Source organism: Octodon degus, unplaced genomic scaffold (assembly GCF_000260255.1).
Source record: "Octodon degus isolate 3935 unplaced genomic scaffold, OctDeg1.0 scaffold00041, whole genome shotgun sequence".
In the NCBI taxonomy this organism is placed as follows: Eukaryota; Metazoa; Chordata; class Mammalia; order Rodentia; family Octodontidae; genus Octodon; species Octodon degus.
In genome coordinates this window covers 16,907,426-16,916,451 of record NW_004524617.1, presented here as the reverse complement: position 1 = coordinate 16,916,451, position 9,026 = coordinate 16,907,426, and positions in this window count along the sequence as shown.

The window sequence follows — 9,026 nt, the reverse complement described above, 5'->3', positions numbered from 1 at the left end:
GTCCTACCGGTTGAGTATACCTAAACTGAAGATCCAAATTCCAAAATCTTTTTCACTTTGGATTTTGGAGCATTTTGGGTTTTCATACAGGCATGATCATCTAGTAGGCTGTGTAAACATTCTAAGTCTAAAAAACTCCAAAATCTAAACGATTCTGGCCCCAGGGATTTCAGACAAGGGATATTTAACCTATAGTCAGCTCACTTTTTATTTCCTCTGCTAATGCAGCTATTTCCCATCTTCAAATGTTTCATATCTACTTTTCAAACTAAAATTCTTTAGGAAGCAAAATACATAGCATATATTCTTTCTTATCTCTCACTGGATTAGAATGAAGTTAACATCTAGGAGGAAAAAAGGCACTAGTTTTTAAAATACAAATAACCACAATACTCATTGAATGCTTTTGTAAATCAGGATATACATAATTACCTCTAGCATATGGCTTTATCTTTGCTTCATTATTTTTATTTTCCATTATTTTTCTCCTTATGAATAGTAAATACACAAGGACTCACCAAATTTCTACGTTTGAAGAGGTTTGCTTCACTAAGCCAAAAATATTCTCAAATATGAATTATTCAGACTCTCTTAAGAAGTAAAATTAAAATGATAAAAGAACCCTGACAAAAGGATAACAGTCAACAGTTGTGAAAGATAGAGATTTGGAGACTTTCTGCTATGATCAAATTTACGAGGTGCAAATAAACTGGAAAAGGATGTGCAATATACACAATGTTAAGACATAGCTAACATTTTCTGTGCTGAGTGTGGTAAGTGCTTTAGTCACATCAATTCTACCATTAGACCATCTCTTAAAGTAGGTGGTACTGTTTTATCCCTTTTTATAAATACAGCAAATGTGACACCAGAAATTTCACAAATTGTCCAAGGTCACAGAGTTTGATGCAGCAGGAGGAACCCCCAGGCAGACTGACTATACCACCCACAGCCTGAAGGGAAAAAAAGGAAGTTGAAGCAACTTAATGGTTCTGGGGGTCAAAAATGTGTTGAGGAAAAAAAAAATGTGTTGAGGAGACTGATTCTCAATGTTCTTGGAGCAGTTACATTTTCTAATTGTAGGTTCAACTTACTTGATTCATGCTACGTTTCTGAAAAATTTGCCTTTCTTAAAGATGAAGATCCCCTGGCAGCAGAACCTGATGCAGGAACTCTGACTAAGTGACTTGGATGAGAGTGTTCCTGAGGCCAGTCATGCTGTAAACAGGATCTCATGAGAAAATCCCTGAAGAGTGTGGGCTCAGGAGCACCAATGTCAGCCTGATGCATCAGAGAGCTCTGGAGTACAAATGACACCTCAACAATAAGGATTAAGGATTGGCACTCCAATACAAGGCACTCTTTCCCGAGGGGGGCTGCTGGTGCTAGGAACTACTGTTTGGACAAGGACAACTCTATGAAGCAAGAGCAGCCAATGTTCCCAGCAGCTACAGGAGAGAGGACTTAGCAGATGGGGAAAGGGTATGCATTGATCAGTAACTGAGATCTGGTGGGACACCCTCAGCATCCTCTAGGCTTAAATCCTGTTGCGTGAATACAAGACCCTTGTAATCCCAGAACTTTGGAAGGCTGAGGTACAGTCCAATTTTGATCCCAGACTGGGAAATATAGTGACACCTCATCTCAAAATAAAGTCAAAGTGTACAAGGGCTGGGCATGTAGGTTAGGACAAAGACCTTGCATTGAATCCTCATTTCCAATTTCCCCTTTCCCCCATATAAGTCTGTCTACAACTAGGGTCATTTCAGTGGTCATTTCCCAGCATAGACCTGAGAGAATCCTTGATTTTGTTTGTTTGTTTGTTTCTAAATCTGTTCTTGTGCAGAAAGACCAAACCTTTATACATTTCCCCTTAAATGCAAAGAAGCAAAGAGATTTCTTCTAATAAACCAATACCAAAAACTGAAAGAAGCTAGTTGTCTTTGATTTGTCAAGGAGATCCTTCTACCTACTGACATGAAGAACACTTGCCTCCCAGATTTTTCCCTGTCTGTTGTTAGTTCTACACTTTCCTTCTTCCTCCTCCTCCTCTGTTATTTTTTTCTTCATCTTCTGTACTCTGGTGCCCTTTTTTACTTCATCCAAATCTACAATAGTCCATCACAGATTTCCTCCTTTTGATATTGAACAGGGCCAACTTCAAAATGAATGATCACAAAGTTGAGGCTTTGGGTTGAGTCCTACTTTAAAAAGGCAGCCATGCTTTGATCTATAGTATATACTGGCCTTGCACATGGGCTGTGAAGACAGGGCTCAATCACTTCACAAAGTTTCAAAAATACTAGTCTATGCCATAGTTGTATCTACAGGGAGCTTCCTGTGAGGAAACTTAATCCCTCTAGACCAAAGATTCTTAGCTTAATGCCACAGACTCCTCTTGGTCTAGCAAAGCCTATGGTCTCCTTCTCAGAATGATGTTTTTAATCTGTAAAATACACAAGTTCACAAAGCTAACCAATTATATTGAAACTTATCAAAGTACTGAAAATAAATCTGTGATATAATGTTTTCATTTATTGATACATTAAAAACATGGTCTAGCTCTCCCATATTTAAAGAACCAATCCAAAAATGGGTACATGAGATGAATATACACTTCTCAGATGAAAAAATACAAACAGAAAATAAATATAAGAAAAAATGTTCAACATCACTGGTCATTCAAGAGATGCAAATTAACAACATACTAGTTAAGATAGCTATACTACCAATTTCTCTTAGTTCATTGGAAAGAAAGGTTTGTACATATTGTTTGAATGGTTAAATGCTGATGTGTTGTACTCTGAGTAATTTAAAAATAACAGTACATAACATATTAACCATTGTTACCCTCCTATTATTTTGTTTTGAAATACTGGAAATTTTTCTGTTTGAAAATTTTAAAAGTAAAACAAAACAAGTTCTAGAGATTATTCCAAGAATTACCAAAACTTCTAAGTGATGGATTAAATATTTCAATAATTGGTAAAAACTGTAATATAATTGAAACAATTATAATTCCATTGATGGCAAAGTTACAGATAAGTGACCAATGATACTATGGTTCATGGCCTATATCCCTAAGCAAAATAAATACTAAATTTCATGTAGAGATTAATGAAAAGAAAATATAAGTCCTTAAGTCCCTCAAATGAACTGAGATTTAAGAGGTTCAAATATAGGTAGATAGATTGATATCACCCCAAGCTTATAAACTGTTAAGCACCTTCAGCAAACACTCACATACACACACACACACTAGAAAAGACATATTTATGGCATCTTCCATCACCTTAAATATTGTCGCCAGTGACTTTGCTCCCAGGAAGCCTCAGTCACCCCTTACTTTTAGAGAGGCCAAGGTTATCTGGAAATAAAGACAGTGTGAACTACATGTTTTGTAAGATGTTAATTGCAATTGGCACTTATGAGGCTGATGTGAGATGTGATGTCCTCCATCCCCAAAAAACTGCTTCAGACCTCCTTTCTTCCAGACCAACTCCCCAGAAAAAAAGAAACAAAATCATTGAATTCACTTCTAAGTGTTTTACTGGCTTTTTTTAATTAAAATATTTTGAAGGATAGCATGTTTTTATAACATTTGAAATGGCAGTTCTCTTTAGAGATCATACTTTATGTCAGTGCACAGTTATGGCCTAGATTGAACAAGTTTGGGCTTGAATCATTTTTATATTAATACTGTACTAATCCCTCATGAATATGCATAATTCTTCTGTTCTGCTGTATCTGAATGTCACCCTCAAGTACGATATCTTAACATTTTCATGTGCTCATGGAACAAATAAGCATAGTAAATTTTAAGCAGATATTGTAAATTTTTATCTAGCTTTCTTTCTTATTGATTTTTGTGCAGATATATTTAATTCTCAAATGAAATTTGAGTGGTATTTGTCCCTGTCACTGAAAGCTAACACATCAAATTCTTTTTTTCCACTCCCACTCTGTAAGATCTCTCTGCCTGGAGACAGGAAAAGAAATGTTGTGAGACTGTCCTGCTATAAGGTTGCAAATGGTTAGATGTCTGGACTTATGTGTAAACATAAGAATTATATAAGTCTTTATGCCTATTTTAAAAATACATTTTAATTTTTTAAATGTTTTTTATTATATTCTGTAGGGACTTAAAGTTCAACATATCAATACTTGATGCAAAATACCTGTTCCATGTTATGCCTAAGATGTTTGATATTCAGACAGATAGTGAGGTTAAGCTTAACAGCCTAGGTTGTATGGTAACAACAATAGGCTTCTCTTCTGGAGGGTTAACAACCTAAGTTTGTAGACCAAAGTTAGAGAAAAAGGAGAGCCGCATGGAAAACCAACATTTTGGCCCTAGCCTTCCAAGGTCAATTAAGACTCAGGACATGAGAACTTGCAGTGTAACATCATGTAACTCAGTAGTGTCCCAAATTTTCTGATCAAGGAGATTATGGGGCCAAAGAGAAAAGTGATTGATGATGTAGAGTGTGCCTAAGAAGAGTCACATGGAGAGAAAGCATTCTCTCAGGCTTTCACAGAGAGCACATTGGCCAAGCAATGGCCATGACTCATCCATATGGCTGACACTGACAAGGGTTCTGCAATCTGAGGTACAGGATCTTAGGATAAATCCTGAGAGGATTTCACTGACCTTATAAGATCCAAAAGCTACAACTCTTGTTGCATAGGTCTTGCTTTATCTTGGTCTTAACCATCCAGCAGAAAAGTATAAAAATGAAGTACAAGAAGTAAAGCCATGGTGTTATGTTGAGCTGTAGGGGACTCAGGTCAACAGTTTCTGACATTGCCAGTGAAGCGGAAGACCCAATACTTTTATCGACTACTGGACTCTTTTAGAATACTTTGCTGAGTTTACACACCTATAATATTCAAAGGATGGAACTAAACAAAAAAGTGGATATGTAAATGAATGTCCATTTTGTATCTGTATTCAAAATGGTTAAGATAGATATATAGTTACATTCTCTTAATGAATAGAGGGATTTGTTGTAATAGTGTTTGTAAATAGGATATCATTTCTGCATCTTGTACTGGAAATAACCACTAGGAAGAGAGTATGCAATGTATTAATTATTGAAACTGTCCTACCAATTTGATTTGAAACTGTCTCATTGCTATTTGTCTCTCAATAAAATTATGGAAAAACAAAACAACAGCAAAAAAAAAAGAATCTAGACATCTGAAAATCACAATACCAGATACAAATCTGTGTTCTGCATTTCATTCTTATCTTGTAATAAACAATTTCGTTTTGGATAGCCTCAGTTTGAAATAGGAATAATCAAATCTACCTTTGGAGATTTTTATGAATATTGATGAATTCTATCAAAGCAAAAACATCTATAGAAATGCCTACATTCAATTCCTTATAAATAATTGTGAAATTCTTATTTTGGTTTTACTCTCTATGGATTTGAAGTATTATTTGAGACAGGTCAGATTTTCAGTAGTTAACTTTTTTCCTAAAAGAACATCCCACCAATAAAGTTAAAGATGTGATTTCCCAAAGGGGGAAAAAAAACCTCTCTGCCTCAAGTAAAAGCATTGTTAACTCTATGTTTTTATGCTTTTAACTCTTAAGCTTCTATTTATTTGTTCAGTATTGAAAGAGAGCCTCTAATTGGTAGACAGTGAACTGGAGATGCAATGATAAAAAGAATGGTTCTGACACCCAAAGGTCTCCTACGAACAGAGGGCCAGCCAAATAGCTCAGCAGATTAAAGCACCTGTAAGCAGGCCCAGGGGCCAAGGTTCCATCCGTAGGCCTGATATGCCAGCCCCGCCCCCGGGGTGTGCTCAGACAGCTCTTGGGAGGCTGTAAACTGGCGGATCACTATGAGTCTGATCTAGTAGTGAGACCCTGAGCACCCTGTAGACCCTTCCCTAAAAATACAAAACAACAACAACAAAAAGAACAGAGAGATAAACCTGATAGAGAGACAAGCTGACTGATTTGGAGGTACTGAGGGACTTACTATTAATCTGCCTAGGGATTAAAGAAAGAGTTCAAAAAGATAGTGATTTTTAGATTGGGTCCTGAGGGATGAGTAGGAGTTTTCCAAGTGGAGAAGCCTGAAAAAAGAAACTCCAGCTTTGAGATATAAAATGTTTGGGAAACAAAAGTGATTACAAGTTTGAAAAGTAAACCTAAATATGCCAGTCTATAAATTTAATAAGAAAGATGTATATGAAATGTATGGAAATAATTGCCTCTGTGAAGGAAAGAAAAGTGTATAAAGAGATTTGAAGTTTCTCCATTGTCATTTAGTCACTGTCTCTGTGCTGGAACAAATAACTTGACACCAATAAATTAAGAGAGCTTTCCTTGGCTCACAGTCACATTCCATGATGCACTCCAGGGCAAAATGGGATGGCAGAGGAGAGCTGCTCACTTTGTGGTGTCCAAAAGCAGAGAGCAATTGGAGGACACAGGAAGGGAGGAGGACCCATTGTGCCCACTAGAACCCACCTCTCAGCAGCACATCCACCACAACACTCTCGTCTAATCATTTCCCAAACTTCAGGCTTTGGGACCATTTGCAACCTAAAACGTAACATCTATAATGGTTTACTTTCACATAAGAATAATGAGCAAAATGTTAATCATTAACAATTATGCCTTACATTGGTCTCTGTATTTTTGTACCTTTCTAAAATTTTGCAAAAAATGAAAATAAATAACAATAAAATGCTAACAGAATTTATTTTACTCAATCTGCAATGGAGAAATGTTGGGTAGTTAAATTCAGAGAAAGATGGAAATCATATTTATGCATCCCTCACAAATTGCAGATCTACCAGGGGATCGTGAAGTTTCACTGAGTTTACCTCCAGACTGTTTGCCAATACAATGTCTTTCCAAATCCCTCACCCCACAATGCAGCTTCTATCTGCTGACTCAAGAATGTCAAAAATAAAATTTATAAAAATAGATTCCAGCTTAAGTAAAATGACATTTGAGAGAAGAAACATATTCTTCTAAATTCTTAATGAACTGATTAAATTATCGTGATAAAATTCTGGAAGGAAAATTATAGGACAAGACTTGAATGAAAATAACCTTATTTCAGTGTGGAATTGGCCTTAAAGTCCTTGTGGAGGTGGTTGTCTATACCATTCATTCAGCCAAAGATTCCCAGTTTCTCACTCTACTACCTCCATCTTGTGCTGTGAAAAGCTATTTTGACTGATGTGCCTGAATTTTTTATAACATCTAGGATACTTGTGTTGCTTTGATTTATAGTTTATTATTTATCATGCAAATAATACTTCACAATGACAATTATTTCAACATGATTAATGTTCTCATTATTGTCCTATAAATTTCAGTTTATAGATAATCTATATATTTATTTGTATTTCATTATATTTCAATCACCTCTCAACCTTTATTGTCACTCTTCAGACATCACTGTAGTTCTCAAGGCTCATTTCTGATGAAAGCTTCTCTAACTGCAATCACTAGGCCTGACTTCCATGGAGGTGTTAGTCAGCACACTTGTGGAACAATGGTCTGAGTTGAGGACATAGCTTAGTGGTAGAACATTTGGTCAGCTGGTGAGCACAGTACATGGCAACGCTCACACAGTATTGGGAAACCAAATTCAATATAACTTCAACGTCATCCTTCAGACATTTTTGGAACACAGACTTTTAAGGCATATTCCATTTAGGGAAGAAATAATTTCCATCTTCTCAAAGTTCCTGTTCTGCCTGAGGAAATTAGCATATAGATGAATATGTAGGATGTTTTGTGATAAGCACTATACTGTAACTGAGGCCTGCACATGGCATTTTGACAATGCTGAGGGAAGGATTACCTTGGCTTCACATAGTGGTTCTTGAAGGTTGAATTAGTACTGCTTGAAGTATGGGAAAGAAAGAAAGAAAGAAGAAAGAAAGAAAGAAAGAAAGAAAGAAAGAAAGAAAGAAAGAAAGAAAGAAAGAAAGAAAGAAAGTCAGCCAGCCTAGATCTTACTAACAGAAAACTAGAAGGCCAACTGACCAGATATGTGTTGGAACACACCAACATTGAAATCTTGCCTTAGTATGGATCAGGCCTGTTCCCTCATTCTTTGCAGTAATACCAGTTAGCTACCAAGGCCTCTCAAAGGCTTTCCCAGAGTGGAACATAACCTTCAACATCAAAGCACAGTGCCAGAAAGGAAAGAAGAACTGTAGGAAAGATGAATTAGAGGGTATCATAACATTAAATAAGGTGATAAGAAATATAGAAGAAAACTTAGGGAGGACAGAGTAGGTGCAGACACCAGAGAAGCTGTATGGTGAAGCTTAACTCTAAGCACTGCTGGGACCTCTGTCAGTACTTGTATCTCTTTACTTGAGGACTCTTCTTTGTTGCTATTGCTATAGCTCCACATCCTGTGTATCAGTCAGTGCTTAATACAAAAACAGAATAATGCAAGATACACAAATATACAATTTACACAGTTGGTTAACAATGGGCACCCTCAGAATGAAGTGTAGAACAATACAAAAGACCTGTCTGAGCACTGGAGATCCGAAAGATCCAGCTTAAGGCCTGGATCACACTGCAGTGTCTCATGCAAGTCTGTATCAGGAGGCTGAAGGGTCTGCACCAGAAACCAAGAGATGATGTCCAATGTGAGGGTGAAGACTGGAGCTCCTCCAAACAAAATGGAAGTGAGCCTTCTAATTCCTTTCCTTTTTACACCATTCTGGCAACACTCTTCCCTAGGGTGGGTCTTCCACATTCAGAACTATGGTGAACCAATTTAGTTGAGCAGCGTTTCTTACTCAAGTTGACACAATCAGTTAACTATCACACACTGAGACTAAATTTTCAAATGAAATAATTTATTTAAAATACTTGCAAAAAATAAAAAATAAAATAAAACACTTGCAGCAGCCAGGGAGATAGCTCAGCATCATAAGCACCTACCTGGCAAGTGCAAGCTCCTGAGTTTGATCCCTGGTACCAAACAAAAAGTAAATACATGCTCCTGTGTCTGACTCAAATCAGG